General features: G+C 38.6%; 1 long non-coding RNA gene across 1 annotated transcript in view; it reads left to right on the top strand.

Annotated features, from left to right (window-relative positions):
- Nucleotides 1-3,942, top strand: part of LOC107525260 (uncharacterized) — a 29,038-nt gene extending 25,096 nt beyond the window's left edge. Inside the window, exon 3 of the long non-coding RNA XR_001602043.2 lies at nucleotides 3,191-3,942. This is a non-coding gene — a long non-coding RNA (uncharacterized LOC107525260). The remainder of the gene's footprint in view (nucleotides 1-3,190) is intronic.
- Nucleotides 3,943-20,286: the final 16,344 nt, after the last annotated feature.

Here is a 20,286-nt window from a genome sequence, read left to right as displayed (position 1 = left end):
ACAAGATACCAAGAGCATGAGGCCCTTCCTTCACTCTAAGCTACACCTCTCAACCAGGCAGGTCTATTTACTGTACTATTATTTCTCATAGGAAAATAAAATCATGAAAGGATTCTTTTAATAGGTTTCTCACTTTAATAAGAAGCAGAGAGTGAAAATCATAGGGAATACTCAATGTTCTATGTGTTGTTTTCAAGTTCTTTTTTTGTAGTGGAACAATATGTGAAAATTTTCAAGAAACCCTATGCTTTAACAAAATTTCAAATGAAAACAGTGATATCAGGAAGCATTTATTCCACAATTAAAGTTACCTGCCAACACAAATTAAGTTTCTAGAGGATGCCAATGTGTTTAATTTGTACATAACACATTTTTGTCTAACTCGTCATTTATTATGCTTCCAAAGACAGTTAAAAACAAAAAAGGATGGGAAGATATCAGAAAGGCATCGGAGTTAACCTAAAAGAACTCCCAAAGACTGAAACACACAATGACTGAAATAATTTGAGCAACAAAATAAATTACAATAATATTGGTTTATCATTAAAAGAATAAAATAAATACCCATAAGTCCACATTGATATAAATAAGTGATTGAATAACTAAATAAATTGTAAATAAGGGACAAATCTTTTTTTGCAAGAAATTTCAAATAATATATTTCGATATTTCTGCTCCAAGAGGTGGGGCATAATTTCCTGTCCTTTGAGTATGGGTTGGACTTAGTGACTTCTTTCAAAGTATGGAAAAGGAAGAGAGTATGGAAAGAGAAAGTTGCAACTTCACAGTGGAGAAACCTGAAGTACACCACCTTATCTAAGCAACCAAGGTTAATAGCATCACTGATAAGTCATGTGGGTATCATGTACCCTCTGATATGATGTAATGACAATGGCACTTCGCCTCTGTGGAATTCTTTCCCAAATCCATAATCCTAGTCTAATCATGAGAGAATATCAGACAAACCTAAGTTGAGGGACATTCTACAAAATACCTGACCAGTGCTATTCAAAATTATCAAGATCATAAAAATCAAGGAAAGACTGAGGCACTGTTTCACATGGAAAGAATTGAAGACATGACAACTAAATGTCATGTGGTTTCCTGGACTAGATTCTGGAATAGAGAAAGGACATTAGTGTGGGAAAAACAAAAGAAAACTGGTGAAGTCAAATAAAGTCTGTAGTTTAGCTGGTGGGTTTGACAAATGTATCATGATTACATAAGATGTTAACATCAGGAGAATGTTAAATGAACATTTGTAGGAAGCCTATTGAATGCTGTTAAAAACAAAAATTTGAAGATCTAATTGGCTTTATTGAGCAATTCATGAATTGGGCAGCATCCCATCTAGCAAGTAGAAAGGTACTCTGAGGAGCTGTACAATAGGGAAGGCTTTTATCAGAAAGGAAGAGGGACAAGAAAGTGATTAACAAAATAAGAAAGGATTGTTTCAGGCAAAATTACCTTCCCTTAGGGGAAGGTGGGGGTCTTATCCAGCAAATTGCTTCAGCTTCCTGTGTGTGTGGAGGGGAAGGGGGTGCAGGTAGGGAAGGAGATGGAGAGGGCCACCATGACCAGAAAGTTCATGGGTCCCGACTTGAACAATGACATCAGCACATCTGAAGGGACAATGTAATCATAAGCATGTGGAAGGTTAAGGGCAGCAGGTCAGAAGAAAACCTATCAAGGAACAGACTGAGACCACCCTGTAACTATAAGGACAAAGACTTGCGGCCAACTGGCTTCACATGTTACGAGACGATCATCATAGAAAGCAATTCTTATCATTAAAAAAAGTACCTCAAGCTATCTCAACTGAAGAACACATCTCAGGAACAACAAATAGCCCCTGTTCCTATTCAGGGTCCCAGAACAACGTTAGACATTCATTTACTTATAACGTGTCATAAAAAGCGGAGTCCTCAAGAGCTTTATTATAAACTCGAAAGCTCCTTGAGGACAGGGATGGCATCTGTCCTGTCCTTGCTCCCTCTTGTTAAGTGAGTGACTGAACGAACAGGCTGATTACGGGCGTCGGCAGCACCTCCCCTCTGTAAGGCTGGAATCCTTGAAGCGCTTTTCACTCCTCTGCCATTTCTAATGTTTAATCAGTTCTCAAGTTTTAAGGAGTCTCTTACCAGTTTTTCACTCTTTTGTTTATTTTATTATTTTATATTTTATTTTATTTTATTGTTTTTGCTACCAAATCTACAATTCTACCTACACTAGTACCCATGTACTCAACTTCCCTTCCTCTTAAGATGGACTTTCTAAATTCCTTCCTCCGTTTTTGTTTTTGATTTTTATCTCCTCATTTTAACAAGGATCCTTTTTTTTGTTTGTTTACATGTCCATAAATCAAATAGAAAATAGTAATTTGTTCATATTTAGCATAACAGTTTAAAATAATTAAATAAAAAGGAGCTATATTAATGCAATATTAATGCACTCTGCCTCTCCAGGGTCATTTATGAAGGTGGACTTTTTCAATCAATGCCGTTGGCATTTCAGCGAATGCCAGCATTTCATATCATTACAGTGAATGTCAACAGGGAAATACTGATAGAAAATGGAGATGGCAATGATAGATTTACTAATTAGAGATTGCATATTATTAAATATCAGTACTATATTGATCCTAGTAACTATGCTTGAGAATGAGGAGTTCAAAAATAGCAGAAAAAAATCAGTATTATCAGGATTATTTTATTTAGGGGATACATATCTGATGGATTTCCTCCCTTCCTTTTTCTTATGTAAATTAAGTAGCTTTCAATTTCTGCTTTATTTTTATAAAAAGCTTTTTCTATAAAGATAAGGAATAGTCATTGAAGTCATAAAATTTTTTCGGTTTAATTGAGGTATAATTGACAAAGTTGTAAGATGTTTAAAGTGTGCACCGCAGTGATTTCATATACGTACACATTGTGAAAGAATTCCTACCATCTAGTCACTTGACACACCCCTCACCTCACATATTTATCTGCTTTCGTGTGTGTGAGAGAACAAAGATTTCAGTTCTCAAAAATCTCCTTGTTCTTTCACTTTCTCCCTTGTTCCTAGGTTACTTCCTTCTACATACAAACATGCCTTAATGTCATCCATGATAAAAAAGAAATGATTAAAGCAAATCCTTTGTCTTCAAGTTTTCTCTAGCTACTATAGATTTTTTTTTTATCCCCTCCAGGGCAGAACTGTGAAGCTGTCCGTGTCACCTGTAATCACTCCTCCAGCCGCTGCCATCGGTGTTTCGTGAGCACCACGCTACTGAAATGGAGCTTATTAAAGTCACCAGATACTTTCACTTTGAAAAACTCCTCAGGCCAGCTTGCTACCTGTCACTGGTTTGCCTGCTTCCTTAGTCTTGGCTGAAGCATCTCCCCCACTAAGCTCTCCGGCATCACGGCCCTCCTGATGTCACCCTGCCACAGCAGCGCCTCTGTCCCCGTCTCCTCCACTCCTCAGGACTCTCTCTCGTGACCTCATCCAGGCCATGCTCTTGGATACCTGCCATATGCTTATGACTCCCGAGTACATCCAGTCCTGACCTTTCCACTGATTTCCAGGCTCATGTATCCAGCGACCTACCGGACAGCTCCTCCTGGAGAATTAACAGGCATCTCGGGCTCAGCGTTTCCACGGTGGAGCTCCTGGATCCCGGCCGCTCCCCTCCCCACCGCCTCTGTCCCAGGGTGCTATTCATCATCAGTAAATAGCCCCACGACACACCCAGGTCAGAAAAAGTGGCACTTATCCTTCATCCTGTTTTCCTTGTGACTTACATTCAACCATAGACAAGCCCTGTCTGTGACACCTCCAGTACAGCCCAAAGGTGGCCACTTTTCATCAGTTCCACTGTCTGCACTGACTTCTGACTCCAATAACTTTCTTTTGCAATCAGAATAAAATCCAAACTCCTTTACATGGTCCACAGACCTACATTATTTGGCTTCTGCCTATTTCTGCAATCTCGTCGCCTTCCACTCTCCCCTTTGCCTGCATCTCTCTCCTTGCCATATATAAGCCTCTCTGCCGAGAATATTTTCCCTCTGGCTCCTCTCGCAGGGTAACACCTACTCATTTTCTCAAGCCTCAGCTCTGTGAAGCTTTCCCAGACACGCGTAGTTGCTCAATAATTGTCCCTTCCTTGGTCTAAGCTTGATTTCACCTCGGGGCTTTTGCACTTCCTGTTTCCTCTGCCTCTGCCGTTCTTTCCCTGAGAAGTCCTTATGGATGCTCCATTTTTGTCATTTATGTCTCAGCTCATATGTCACTTCTTCAGAGTCCTTCTCTGACCACCCGAGGTAAGACAGCTACACATGCTCTCCAGGCCCCGCTCTCCCTTGCCCTGGTTTTACTGTCTTTATAGCACTCAGCATTACCTGCAATCATTTTATTCACTTCTCTGTGTACATGGCTTTTGCTGTGTCCCCCAGCTAAGATGTAACCTGTGGTATATAGTAGACATACTCAGGCATGGCTTACTATACCAGGGGATGGGGAATGACACTGAGTAAAATACTGAAAGAAATATATATAACCCAAAACAATCATAATACATTATGATAAGCTCGACTGAAGTATGTATAACGGTGGACTCAGAAAAAGGACTAAGCCATTAATTCTACCTGCAGAGAGGGTTGGCTGGGAAGACTGAAAAGAAGTGCTATTGGAACTGAGTCCTGGAAAATGAATAGGAGTTGCCTTTTAGTGATTTTAGAAAAAGCACATTTCAGAAAAGAAGGAAGGAAGGAAGGAAGGAAGGAAGGAAGGAAGGAAGGAAGGAAGGAAGGAAGGAAGGAAGGAAGGGAGGGAGGGAGGGAGGGAGGGAGGGAGGGAGGGAGGGAGGGAGGGAGGGAGGGAGGGAGGGGAAGGAAAGAAAGAGAAAGAAAGAAAGAGAGAGAGAGAGAGAGAAAGGAAGGAAGGAAGGAAGGAAGGAAGGAAGGAAGGAAGGAAGGAAGGAAGGAAGGAAGGAAGGAAGGAAGGAAGGAAGGAAGGAAAAGAAAGAAAGAAAGAAAGAAAGAAAGAAAGAAAGAAAGAAAGAAAGAAAGAAAGAAAGAAAGAAAGAAAGAAAGAAAGAAAGAAGAAAGAAAGAAAGAAAGAAAGAAAGAAAGAAAGAAAGAAAGAAAGAAAGAAAGAAAGAAAGAAAGAAAGAAAGGAAGGAAGAAAGGAAGAAAGGAAGAAAGGAAGAAAGGAAGAAAGGAAGAAAAGAAAGAAAAAGACATTTCAGGCAGGGGTCTAACATACAAAGCACCATAGAGGAAAAAAAAATTTTTAAAGACTAGATGCAAAATTGATCTTTAGACCAGTGCCATCCAAATTATAATCTAGAAAGGGCTTTTTTGTAGACATCAACAAGTGGATTCTAAAATTTATATAGCAACACAAAGGACCTGGAATGCAAAGGAAACTTAAACAAGATGGAGCATTTATACTGCATGATTTCTTTTTTTCTTTTTTTTAATATATCTTTATTGATTTCAGAGAGAGGAAAGGAGAGGGAGAGAGAGAGATAGAAACATCAATGATGAGAGAGTCATTGATCGGCTGCAGCCCACACCCCGGGCATGTGCCCTGACCGGGAGTCAAACCCCGATCGCCTGGATCCTAGGTTGATGCTCAACCGCTGAGCCACGCCCGGCCGGGCTATACTGCATGATTTCAAGAGTTACTATGAAGCTATAATAATCAATAAATTATAGCATTAGCATAAATATTAACAAAGATCAATAAAACAGAACTGAGATCCTTCAAATAAGCCTGCACTTAAAGGATCATTTGATTATTGACAAAGCACTGAAGTAATCCTATGGGAAAAAGAAATTCTTTTCAATAAATCATTCTGAAATAACTATGTATCAATATGAAATATAAAATCTCAGCTTCTACCTCACACTGTCTGCAAAAAGTAAATCAAGTTAGATTATACATCTAAATGTGAAAGCTAAAACCATAAAGCTTTCAGAGGGAAAAACAGAGTATCTTTGTGACTTGGGAATAGGTCAGTTTTAGTCAGGATATGGAAAGCAATAGCCATAAAAGAAAAATGTGAGAAACTAGACTTTATAAAATTTAAAACTTCTGATTACCAAAGGATACTATTAAGAAAATACATAGGTAAGCCACAGACTAGCAAAAACATTTAAAAAACTTATGTCTGACATAAGACCAGTAACCAGGATATATAAAGCGCTCCTATAACTCAATAATAAAAAGACAAAGATTTGGACAGACACAGGAAGAATACAAATATGCAATAAGCACATGAGAAAGAGCTCAACATTATTAGTCACCAGGTAAATGCAAATTAAACCACAACGAGATGCCACTGCACACCCACCAGAATGGCTAAAATTAAAAAGACTGACAACACTAAGTGTAGGTGAGAATGCGGAGCAAGCAGAACTCTCATACGCTGGCAGGAAAGTATAACCCAGTACAAGTTCTTTGGAAAGGGATTTGGCTATGACTTAAAAATATATACCTATCCTCTGACTCAGCAATTCCAATAATATTTACCCAACAGAAATGAAAATATATATCCAAAGAAAGACTTATATAAGAATGTTCATCGCAGTTTTATATGTAATAGTCAAACACTGAAACTAGCCCAGGTGTCTGTCCACAGGAGAACGGGTAATCAAACTGTGATATATCCACACAAAGATTACTACTCAGCAAGTAAAAAGAAACAAACTACTGCTACACTCAGCTACATTCAAAATCAGTATGCTGGGTGAGATAAGAGTATATACATATAATTCCATTTACATAAAGTTCAACAACAGGAAAGACAAATCGCATCTTTGGTGGGGAAAAATTTGAGCAGTAGTTGCCTCTGGAAGGCCAGGGCTGGGATTGACTGAGAAGGGCGTAAAGGAAATTCCTGGAATGATGGTAAATTGCTATATCTCAATAGGGGTTTATATTATACAGCATTTATCCAAGTCCAGTAAATGGTAAACTTAAGATTTCCATATTTAACTATATGTAAAACTTGACACAGCAGGAAAATAAAAGGCCATGTAAACAAGTACTGATCTCCAATTAAAGAATATACATGTGAAATATTTAGGGGGAAGACTACTGGTGAGTTAAATTTACTTTGACGGGTAGAGAAGGATAGAGGGATGGGTAGCCATAGGATAAAATAAGTACAATAGAACAATAATAAAATCTAGGTGGTGGACATATAGGTGCTCACTGTAATAGTCTTTAAAACTTCAAAATGAAACGTTGGGGGAAAAGGCAGGGAGATGTGAAGGATGTGGGGAAATCCCAGACAGTGTTCAATGCCGGAACTTGGGGTAGTTTGGCAAAAGATGAAGCAGAAGAAGCAATCAGAAGCGTGATCGTGAAGGAACTTTCATGTCATGCAAAGGAGTTTTATCCCATGAAGCAACGTTGCTCAACTGTCTTTCTATTTTCATTGTTAGTGTCTTTAGTCATGCCCTCATTAACTTTCATCTGGGCTTTTGCAATGTATTTATTTAATCAAATTGGATTGAACTGAATCAGATATAAAGGATGCACTTGTATTTCCTGGGAGCTGACATAATTCTTCCTGCTTTAATGCCAGGCAACTTTGACATTTTTGCACATAAATAGAAACTGCTGTTTGAATGCATTTCAAATTGACAGTAGTTTCAAAATTGTATTTTTGTTTCTACCTTTAGGGTCTTACTTTGCATTTCCCCCCAAATGAGCAAGGAGCAGACTCTATATGTAAGTTTTACAAATGGAAAATGAAAATCAAATTCTTTTTATTTTTCTCAGTATAAAATATTCAAGCAAATGTTGAATAAAATATGTTGTAGTAAACACTAGGGAGTTGCATAAATTATCCAACTATAAAAAAAAAACACAGTCCCTGCCTTCAAGATCTTCACAGTCAAAAATCCTACATTTTATGAAACAAATACAATTTTTTAAAATGTATGCTTCATTAGCTGGACAGACATCTATTTGCTAGATTCTGTGGGTTCCCTCCTTGAGTTTTTCTACACACATTTGATAATGAGATTGCTATCTGCAAAGGTGTAATGGTAGGTGATATCATCAGTTTGGGCACGTGAAATGTTTACCATCTATGGAGATAAGGCAACAGGGACTGAGTGAACCTTCTATTTCCCAACAGCTTCCTCCAAAATGCAAACTTGCCTCCACAAGAAGCTTTAAAAAAATAATTCTTAAAACAATACTAGCTATGTACCAGACCATTTCTCCCTCTGAAGAAAATTCGGCTTCTTCCTTCCTTCCTTCCTTCCTTCCTTCCTTCCTTCCTTCCTTCCTTCCTTCCTTCCTTCCTTCCTTCCTTCCTTCTCTCCTTCCCTCCCTCCCTCCCTTCCTCTCTCTCTCCTTCCTTTCTTTCTTTCTTTCTTTCTTTCTTTCTTTCTTTCTTTCTTTCTTTCTTTCTTTCTTTCTTTCTTCTCTCTCTCTCTCTCTCTCTCTCTCTCTCTCTCTCTCTCTCTCTCTCTCTCTCTCTCTTCTTTCTTTCTTTCTTTCTTCTTTTTTTTCTTTCTTTCTTTTAGTTCTTACAAGATCTATTTTCATTTAGATAATTTTAAAAGTATGGACATCCCTCAAGAGCTTAAATCTTCTAAGCTTACTGAGTAAAACATCTATTTGTTCATGAAAACTCTGTTTTTGCTTAACTTTGTGTCCTTAGAGTTTTGCCCAGGGCCTGGCATAAAATATAGATAATAAACAATATTTGAATAAATAAATGAGTAAATAAATAAGTAAATAGAAACCATGGTATCAGAATACTTGAAAATGCAACTAATGACTATGCATGTAAATATTAAATTAAACAGCCTATAATCCCTTCTTAGTATCAAATCACAAAGAATTAGATACCCATGCATATATCAAGTTAACTTTCCATTAAACTACAGGACGTGTATTTTGCCTGTGAAACAATTATCACAAAAACTGTTTCCCTTTAGCATGATGTCCTACTTAGTACGCTCAATAATTCTACTAATAGACTGTTTCTATTAACAGGTACTTGGTGAATAGAAAATCTCTATTGGCAGGTATTTCTCTGACGGCTATACCATGATAATGGATATTAATTACAGATAAGTTTAAAAACAGAGTTGAGCTCCAGGCAAAAGTTTGAAGCTTGTGAATGTATTCGGAGCCTTCCCCTTGTGTCTTCCCCCTTTCTCTTCCATTTCACAGAATCATGCATCCTTCAACCCTCGTAGCTGACACTAGTTGCACAATCAATAACCACTTTCCTTGGTTTTCCTGTTCTCACTCAACTTCCCTTTTGTTTGGGCACCCACCCTTCTCCTTGGGGCTGGGTGCTTGGAGGGATAGTGTCCCTACCTCTAGCTCCAGGAGCTAAATTCTGATTGATCTGAAACAATCATAGCATTCTCCTTCCTGAGCCAGAGATTGATTTATGCATAATTTTTGTTTGTGACATAATTTCAACCAGTACGACATAATGGGGATGCTCACCTGGGGGCTTCGGGGCAAGGTGGAACCATCCCACAGTGACACGCAGGAAGAGACGATGCCATCTTCCTCTGGATATTGCTGGGTGATGTCTGGAGGTGGCCCCTGGAATTGTTACAGCCTTCTTTCTACCAGGCTGAAGGGGAAGCCAATATGCAGAGAAAGGCAAAGGCAAGAGATGTCAGAAAAGTGGAGCTCAACTCTACATGCGTGTAGCCTGCTTGACTTCTGTAAAAGCTCATTGTTTCTGCTACTTGCTGCTAAACGCAACCTAACTAGTAACCTTTCCTCTAGGTATTGGAAGTTCTCATGTTCTCCTTTGGTACCCCAAAGCCCCTCGCTAGAAACCATGCAATCTACTCTCTGTAGTGTTGTTCCCTCTACACCACCACTTATTTTAGCCCATTATTCATTAAAACTCCCACTATCCACTGCCTCTATTTTCAGCCAGATTCTAGGGGGAAATCTCAATGACGCTAATTTTTACTAAGACGTTTCAGGGGGAAAAAACTAATCTGAATGGTCCTAGGGTGAGAATGACTGAACCCCTTGGCGCACCCATATTTTAAATACAGAACTTGTTAACTGAAATAAAACTTGGATTGGTTCAAATTTAGGAAATGTGACATAATGAAGAGAATTTCAGGCAATGTGGGAAAATACCTGAGGCTAGCCTAAATTATATCAACATATTTATTCTGTTAAGTGGATTTTTATCAATTCTAAGTCTCAGAAAGCTAATCATTTTGGGTGATATGCATAGGAATTTAATTAACCAGAATGTTTGATTTTCATTTTCAACCTGGTCTGGGAGATGAGAATTTAATGTGCATGTGTTTAATAATTAACAACAACAAAAAAAAACTCTGCTTAAAGTCTTTTTGTTGGGGCTAAACAAATAGATAGAATTGTTTACATTAGAAAGGAAAAAAATATTTTTTTAAACAGAAGGAATACCTTAGCATGGTATCTTATACAGCCCACCCTTAGAACAAATTGTGAAAAGTAAGGCTTCCTTGGTGATTTGTGATTATTTACTTGCTACGAGGCCTGTACATCTGAAGGATCTCATTCAAATAGGGCGAGCTAGCACCATGGTCACGTGATGGGCTCTCCAACATAATTGGCGCCACTTAATAGGATGGTGGTTAATTCTGCTGTCTGAGTAAGGGGAGCATGTGACTGAGGATCAATTTCACATCATCACAACTAAAGATTTCTTTTTTCAAATCAGATTCTTCAGGGGATACTTTGAAAAGCTCAGGTCAAGTGACAGAGAAGCTGAGAAATGCTTTTATGAGCAATTTATGATGAAAGGGTCTATTTTAAAGGCTAAGATTTTAAAAAAAGAAAGAAAGAAAGAAAAATAACAGAACAGAACAGAAAAGCTGATCCTTTCTGCATGGGATAGTCCAGGCACCTCTTAGGAGGGAGGCAAGTGGGAAAATGCTTTTCTCAGACCCAGGCCTTGTAGCTCTATTATTTCACAAGGTATACAGGACAAGGAAAATGGGATTATGGTTCATCGTGTCCCAGTACCTCCTGCAGCATCTGGTACAGAGAAAATATTTAATTTTTATTTACTGAGTATCTATGCAGCTGGAAGGCTGAAGTGAAAGGGTCAGTTTTTCCCCAGCAGTAGCCATTGCCCGGCCCCTCAGAGGAGTTCCCTCATCCATTTGCTACAGTTGTTTTTGTGGTTCAGAAAGATTCGAAAAATAATAAAAAGAGTTCCATGTTATTGAGCACTGACTGTGTGGTAGGTACCATTCAGATACAAAGATCAATAGAATAGGCCTGCTGTTGCTGAAGAATAAAGAGTTATAAAACGATATCAAGGTATGAACAAGGTGCTTTGGGAGCCCAAAGCAGAAAGTAACCAAGTGTTTGGGGAGGCAGCCGGAGCTCCATAAAGGTCTCGCAGCTTTACTGTCAATGAGCACATTGAATATGCCTACTGTGTGCCAGCGGGAAGAAATGGGAAGCCTACGGAGACACAGGAAGGCTGAGTCGGGAGCATGCCCGAAGGTTTAGTGTGTTTGTAGCATAAGGTATCTTGCGCCCACAGGAACATGGGGTGGGGAGGGACTGGTGGCAGGAGGAAAACTAGAAGCTGGAATAAGGCATCAAAATGTCAAGGAGAGGAAGGGGACAGCTGTAATACTTTCAACAATAAAGATAAATTAATTTTTTTTAAGGAGAGGGACTGGCCGATCAAATCTTGTTTTAGAAAGTGTTTCATGTGAAGATTGAGGTAGTAGGGGGAGAGATCAGAGGCAGAAGAGCCTGTTAGGAGGGAATGGAGACTCCAAAACCACTTCCAAAGAGAAGGAAGAATAGACAGAATCTAGTGATTTTTTTAAAAAAACAGGACAAAAGTAAAATCAGGAGAGAGAAAGGGAAAACTTGAGAATTAGTCCTAGGGTTATAGCATAAAACTCCAAGGAGACATACAACTGACTTCTTTCATAAAAACTCCTGTCTTTATGTATATCACTAAATCATTGAAGATAGAAGAGCCGTATGAAAGTAATTTGTTAATAATTTATTAATAGTAATAGATAACAGATTCTAGACATGTCAGGGTACAGAGAATTAAAGAAAAGATCCTTACTAAAAGCTTACAAGGTGAAAATATTAAATAAAGCATTCTCTGAAATTCAGCATATATAGTTACTATTTACTATTATTAATCTTATTATAGCTGTTATTAATAACAGTAAGTAATAACTGTTCAAAATAAACATCAGCTATACACAAGAAGCCAGAAGAGACACAATAATTTAGATTATGCTTCTAGGTCTTCAACAAGAATTTTCCTTTTTGGTTTTCAATTCTTACCTTGAGTTTTCTGACTTAATGCTCACATATTTAACCCTAAACTCATATCAATGAGCATTACTAGTTGTATTTAAAAAGAAAAGAAAATAGCTAAGTCATCTGTTTTCACTTTGATGCTGACTTGGTCTAGACAGGATGAATTTATTTTAACAGAGCTTCGCTGGTATCCATTATGCCCTTAGAAGTGTGATTTCTCAGTTGAGGAACTGAGAAATCACTACTCTAGGACTGTCATTGTTAAGAACAGCTCTTTGGTTCAATTTGCCTATTGTTATTAATAGAAAGAGCAACAGTATAAACACATGGTACATTAAAGTTTTAAAATGCCTTTATAATTCTTATTTGACTCAGAATGGACATTTGATGTAGCTAGAACTGATAGCATTAAGTTCTTAAAATTTAACTTCTTTATTATGAAATATAACACACATGTAATAAAGTGTGCAAAACATGTACAGCTCATGGAATTACAACAGTCACCTGTGTAACCACCTCCAAGTCAAGAACCAAAAGTCCCCTCATGTCCTCAACTATCACCCCAACCTCTATCCAACAGGTAACCACTTAATGAACATCACTTCTTTGTATTTCTTTACAGTTTTGCCACATATATATGCACTGCTAAACACTAGTATTTGTTTAACTTGATTTAAATAGAATTGTACTCTATATGTCCTTTTGTGCCTGGGTTCTTTCACTCAAGATAGTGTTTTGGAGACTTATCAATGTTGTTTTCAGCTATAGTTCCTTAATTTTTGTTGCAATGGAGTATTTGCATTGAATGAATATCCCAGAATTTATTTATCCATTTATTATTGATGGAAATTTGGGTTGTTGCCAGGTTTGGGTTAATGCAAATGCTTTTGTGAACTTTCTTCCACTTGTGTCCTGGAGTGCACATGTGCACAAGTTAGGGCACATATACCTGGGAGTGGAATTACTGAGTCACAGCATATGCACTAACTAGAGAACATCAAATTGTTTTCATTCACCAGCAGCATGTGAGAGTTCTTGTACTGGCTACTCGATGGCATATCGCCATTGCTGGTCTTTAATTTTATTTTTTCTGGTGGGTGTGGAGTACTCTCTCCCTTTAATTTGAATTTTCTTTTTTCCTTTTTATTGAATTTAAAGCAGTATGGAGTTACCTCAAAAAATTAAATATGGAACTGCTGCCTTATGACCCAGCAATTTCACTTCTGGGAATTTATTCTATGTGACATTTGCATTTTCTTGATTACGACCAATGATTAAGCACCTTTTCAATGTTTATTGGCCATTTGGATACCTGTTTTAGGAAGTGTCTGTTGAAATCCCTTGCCCATTGTTCTATTGGGTTATCTGTCTTGTTCTCATCAGTGGGTAGGAGTTCTTTATATATTTTGGATATGAGTCTGTTGTCATTTATTTATATTACAGGTATTTCTCCTGGCCTGTAGCTTGCTTTTCACCTACTTCACGGTGCCTTCTGATGAACAGTTCTTAATTTTAATATAGTCCAATTTATCAATCTTTTCCTTTATGTTTACTGTTTTTTTTTGTCTGCTTTGTTTGTTGTATAAAAACTCTTAGCCTACCTTTAAAAACATAAAGCTATGTACTTTTTAAAGGCAGAAATAGATTCAAAGAGAGATGGGGTGGCTTGGCAAACTTGAATCCAGGTATTTGACACCAAATTCTGTTATTTCCATTACACCATGCTAATGTCAATTTTTGATGCAGAATTATTTTAATTTACTGTAATTGGTGATCTTTCCTTATTGCGTGGGGCAGTACAAAACTTTAAGAATATGGAGGAGCAGGTGATGGCACTTAGGGATAAGAAAAATCCATAAAGCTCTCACTTATCCCTTCATGCCCTCAGCCCAGGGGTGGGCGGGGAGTATATTTTGCAGAGATTTCCAACTTTGACACCCACACGGCATTTTCTCAGCCGATTAATATTCCCACACTTCCTCTGGTCTCATTTCTGTTCTACATACCCGAGACCAGGCAAAATACAATACAATAAGGAATTTAAGTTTGTATGCTGAGTCAATAAATCCCCTTTATAATATTTTTTTTTTTTAGCAAAGGACATGGAAAGTTATGGAAAATGATATATAAATAAAGCAGTAACCCAAAATGTTCCCGGTTGAATATGGCACTCCCCAAGTTTCCATAGGGATGTACGGCTACATATGATACCGCTTGTGCTGAATAAAGATTCTGCCAGACTTGAGAAGCATCCAGAGTTCTTGTAAATACTCTGGCAATTTCCCCTAAACAGTTCTAAAACTCTAGTTGCACCTCTGCTTCCTCACTGGGAGCAGATGACTGGTGCAAATCAACTCCAGCACATCCCAAACTTTATAACTTCTTTTCTGACATAATTTTAAATATGCAAAAGCGCACGGACCTCCTACATACCCTTTAACCAGAGTCACCAATTTTTACATATATTGTCCTATTTGCTTTATCATTTTATCTATGCTGAATTTTTTTGAAACATGTAAGTATAAATTGGAGATATCATATCCCTTTCCTCCTAAATACTTTTGTGTATTTCCTATTATCAAATAGAAAATATTTATTTCCTATTGAATTAGTGGGCTTTCTACTGTAATGTAGGGCTTTCCTGTATGTATGTATGTCAGTATGAGCTCATGGATTTTTGTTTTACTCAGTGGGTTATAATCCATTGCTATTATTATTGATGTTTAAATTATCCAAGATTTGGTCAGTGGGAAACCCTCTACAGCTATCTGCCGTGCCTTTTAGATATAGTGCCATCATTCTTTTCTTCTTTGAGTAAATCCTGACTTTCAGGTGCAGTGAGATATTCCAGAATCATTTTGTATTTTTCCTGCCTGAGCTTTGGAATCAACTTTTCCCCCTAAGGATCTCTAGTTCTGTTTGGTGGAGAATGATATTTAGAAAGCCAGATCCAGGTGGTAGTCGTATAACCAGATACATTTGTCAAAACTTAAAGAAATGAATACTGAAAAGATTTTTATTTTATTTTTTTCCATCACCATTTATCCTTCCTATGCCCACCCCTACCTCTACCCCCCCCCCCCGCCCCAGCCACAAACACCACACTGTCGTCCGTGTCCATGAGTTCTTTCTCTTTTTTTCTTTTTTGCTCAGTCCCTCCACTCCACGCCCCCATTCCCACCCCGGAGTTGTCTGCCTGCTCTCTATCTATGAGTCTGTCTCTATTTTGCTTGTCAGTTGTTTGTTCATTAGATTCGACATGAGTGAAATCACATGGTACTTGGCTTTCTCTGACTGGTTTATTTCACTTAGCACAGTAATCTCCAGGTCCATCCAGGCTGTCACAAAGGGTAAAATTATTTTCTTTTTTCTGGCCTAGTAGTATTCCATTGTGTAAATGTATCACAGCTGTTTTATCCACTCATCTACTGATGGACACTTGGCCTGCTTTCAAATCTTGGCTATTGTAAATAACACTGCAATGAACATAGGAGTGTATACAGTCTTTCAAATTGGTGTTTTCGGTTTCTTTGTATAAATTCCCAGAAGTGGGATCACTGGGTCAAAAGGCAGTTCCACTTGTAATTTTTTGAGGTAACTCCATACTGCTTTCCAGAATGGCTGCACCAATCTTCGTTCCCACCGATAGAGCACAAGGGTTCCCTTTTCTCCACATTTTCGCCATTTGTTGTTTGTTGATTTATTGATGGTAGCCATTCTGACAGGTGTGAGGTGATATCTCATTGTGGTTTTAATTTGCATCTCTCTGATGACTAGTGATGTTGAGCATCTTTTCATATGTCTATGTCTGCATGCCCTCTTTGGAGAAGTGTCTATTCAGGTCCCTTGTCCATTTTTTTATTACAATGTTTGTTTTTTTGGCATTGAGTTTTATAAGTTCTTTATAAATTTTGGATATTAACCCTTTATCAGATATATCAGTGAATATGTCCTCCCATTTGGTGGGTTGTCTTTTCATTTTGTTGATGGTTTCCTTTGCTGTACAAAATGTAACCTACTTTTTATTTCTCACTTAACATTGTGTCATTCATTCATAGTGTTCTATAATATAATCAACTAATTACTTTGCCTAAGTAAATTATTGGCTAGCAAAAGGGAAAAATTGATGAGGTGCTTGTAACATAATGCCATTTTCCCTAATAAAAATAAATCTAGAAATCACATTTTAGTGCTGGAAGGACACTTGTTCCCACAATTTTCCATTATGGCTTTTGCTCTTGGAATAGCCTACAGATTATTATCTAGTGACTCATTTCTCAACTTCTCTTATCTGTTCCTGGGATTGCTTCTGGTTGGAGATGGAACTGGCAGAATAATCTGCTCCATAGTTTAACCTTCAACATCTTTTTCCCCCTTCCCTCCAATTTACTTCCCACTGTTTTATCACCATCCCCAAGAGGGAAGTTTTCAGGAAGACTCTGTTCCTCTCATTCCATTGTGGGAGACTTTCCTAAACTAGTGTCTATTAATTGAGATCTCAGAGACAGTCTTACTGCCATGACCACCACTTCTATTTCTCCAGAATCCACTAGACATCTCAAGACACAATCACTAGCTGACCTGCCCTCATCCAGTTTCTATTTTATCAGAATTATGTTAGTTTTCCAAGAGCATGTCACATGCTTCTACAGGATAGAGTTGGTCAGTGAATTTCTTCTAAAGTTAATTTTTTTTTCCAGTATTTCCTTGGTGTCTTCTATTTAGCTGAGTAGGTTTCCCAGGGCAAGACATATAACCCAATTTGCTGTTCTGTTCATTTCACTCATCTGGAAATTTGACATATAGAAATGTTGACATATATAAATTTCTCAGAATAAGAGAATGAATTCTTAGAGTTGGGATTTTAAAGTCCTGTTCCCTGGGTATTTTTCCACTCTGGTATGAGGCTGTTCATGGGCTCTTCTTTTTCCTAAAAGGCAGAAAAATTGTTTGGGGGGGATCACCAGAAACACCTGGCTTTCAGGATCCTCCTTCTCAAATGATTTTTTACTCTGCTGGTAAAAAAACAAGTTGAGCCCCTTGGTGTCTTAAATGGTCATTCTCTTCTCCCCTTTGAAGTGGAAGTTTTGTGGGAAGCAAGTTTCTCCACTAACCCATCCTTCCTCCATGCTTGTAGGTACTTCTTCCTGCTCTTGTGTAGGTTCCCAAAGTGTCTCTCAGGTTAGACCCTGAATCCACTTGGTTTTCTATAGTCAAGTTTCTATTATCCAAAGCAGGCATTTTCTTCCCCACTTGGTTGGAAGATTTGATGAGGACAAGCTAGTCCACCATGTTATCCCTCAGTTAGAGTCCAACCAAAAGTCCTTTAATCAGATGTTTGGAGAATGAGCTGTGTTGTTGGTAATATTTGAGTTTCTCTTTTCTATTTAGCATTCCTCTTGGACTTTTTGGCTCTATACTGCCATGCCTTCATTATCTAACATTGTATAACAAATCATCCAAAAATTTAACAGCTTAAAATAAATATTATTATCTCACATAGTTTCTGAGGGATCTGGATTGACTTAGCTGGATGGTTCTGGCTCAGGGTCTTGCATGAGGTTGCAGTCAAAATCTCGGGAAGGGCCACAGTGTCTGAAGGCTTGACTGAGGCTAAAGGATGTGCTTTCGAGCTCATTCATGCGACTTTGGCAGGTTGCTTCAGTTCCTTACCACATGGGCCTTTCTATTGGGCTGCTCACGACATGACTTCCCCCAGAAAAAGTGATCCATGTGATAGAGATAGGTAGGAAGATAGGTAAGTAAGTAGATAGATAAATTGATAGTCTCCCCAAATAGAATCTGAAATCTTTTAATAAACTAATCTCAGAAGTGACATACATTCACATTCTGCCATATGCTATTGGTCACATAGCCCAACCTTGGTACAATGCAAAAGGGCACTACACTAAGGTGTGAATACCAGGAAGTGGGGCATCCTTGGGGGCCATCTTAGGGGCTGCTTACTAGATATCTGCTACCCTTCTCTACTGATAACATTTTTGAATACCTTGGTGTACAGGGCCAACTCCTCTCACCTTATGATCTTTGTGTTGGTCAGTGCACCAGCATTTTTGTAAGTGAGCCCTCCTCTCCCTGTTACATGGATTTTTTTTCCCTTACCAGCAAATATTTGCCCATTGGCAGCAAACACTTTGGTGTTACTGTAGATTTTTCTACCCTTTGTTCCTAAATGTCTTCATTTAGCCTTAAGTTAAAATTTACTCAAATACAAAGTCTCCTGGATGTCCCAGGTTGGTCCCAGGCTCTTCCATGTGTCTATGCAACCTCACTGGCTTAGAGAAACATCTCATTCATGGGTAGGCTAAGTGCTCCAATCCCACCTGCAAGGTAAAATCACTTTTGATAATGTAGTAAAAGTCAGCGCCTTCTGAGGGTCAGTGTAGAGGATTAGAGTAGTGGGTCATGCAGTTCTCTCTCCCTTCTTAGCCGTGTCCTGCTTATTATTGCTTTTTGCCACCACTTTGATGTTTGAACTTTGTGACTTCATCTTCAAAACTCTCACCCATTTTTTCTCCTTATAGTCTATAAGGCCTAACATATCTGTAACGGCCAAACAAGCTTTAGAGAATGGCCGGACAATTAAAAAAGAAGCTTACACAAAGAGAAAACAAACAAACAAAACAACTAGAATGTAGTTTTTTTTCTCAACTACTAACAAAACAGTTGAGAGAGACTTTTGTCTTGTACCCCACTCTGAAGTGCTGGTCCATCCTTCCTAGCTTCCTCCCTGCATCCGCCTGGAAAAGGCTCCCTTTCCCAGACTCCTAAATTCCTTGTCATCCAGACAGAATGCAGTCAGAGCTTTTCTCTCTCATCTACCTAGAGGTCACCCTTACAGTTTCTCTGCTTCGGGAACTCTTCTTCTCATGAATGCATCAGAAAAGACGTCTCCCATCTTTTAAGGGGAACACTGCTCCCAGACCCAAAGAGCTCTGCCACTGCCCTGTCACCCTTCACCCGATGACCATTTTTCAGCAGGCACAGTCATCTGATGTTCACGTAAGCGATGCAGAAACCTGAAAGTTGTTTTTTTACAACTACAACCTTGATCAACTTTTAAAATTATTGATGTAACTTTAGTTCAGTTCAATCCATGCTGAGAAGATAATTCCCAGAGCAAATCATAAAATGGCCATAACAACCCGGCCGGACCTGGCCCAGGGGTTGAGCGTCGACCTTGGATCCAGGAGATCATGGTTTGATTCCCGGTCAGGGCACATGCCCGGGTTGCCAGTCCAGGGCCTTTAGGAGGCAGCCGATCGATGATGACTCTCTCGTCATTGATGTTTCTATCTCTCCTTCTCCCTCTCCCTGCCTCTCTCTGAAATCAATAAAGATATATTTTTTTAAAATGGCTAGGACAAATACTTTGACAGAAGCCCTTTTTATATTGTTTCCCCTACTAGAATAGGCATTAAATTTAATATGATATCCTTTCAAAAGTGAGGTGTAGATTCCAAATTCATTTTCAGTCACATGGTTTAACTCTGACTTCATATCCCTGGTTCGCACTAAGTGTAACAATGGCATCTAGAACTTTCAAAAGAAGCTAAGATTCTGGAGGGCAGGCTTTAATCACAGGGTTCCCCTTGCTGGAGAGTGGCCCTCAGACTGTATCTTTCCTCTGCACAGTACCTGTCATTTAAATCACCTGCTTTAACTGTGTCAGTATTCTCTGTTCCTGGGATGGAAAGAAGCTTTCCTATCAAGGACCTGAAATACTGTACTGTGAGGAATGACAAGGTTGGATTCTTTATGAGTAGCAAAGAGTCTCCATGACTGAACAGAAATTTCTGCAGTTGGGTATGGAAGGTTTTGTGTAGCCCAAGAGCCATGAATAGGCTGTGCCCACCCTAAAAACATTGTCTAGTTGGTGGGTGATGGTATCGTTCCATGTCCCATGGTCTTTGACCATTAACCCATCTAGGCCTTTATACAAGATGCCCAATTCCAAGGACCTGTTGGAGAGAAAGT

This window comes from Miniopterus natalensis, chromosome 2, assembly GCF_054644295.1.
Source record: "Miniopterus natalensis isolate mMinNat1 chromosome 2, mMinNat1.hap1, whole genome shotgun sequence".
Classification (NCBI taxonomy): domain Eukaryota; kingdom Metazoa; phylum Chordata; class Mammalia; order Chiroptera; family Miniopteridae; genus Miniopterus; species Miniopterus natalensis.
Note: the sequence above shows the minus strand (reverse complement) of the source record. Positions and strands in the feature narration are given on the sequence as shown.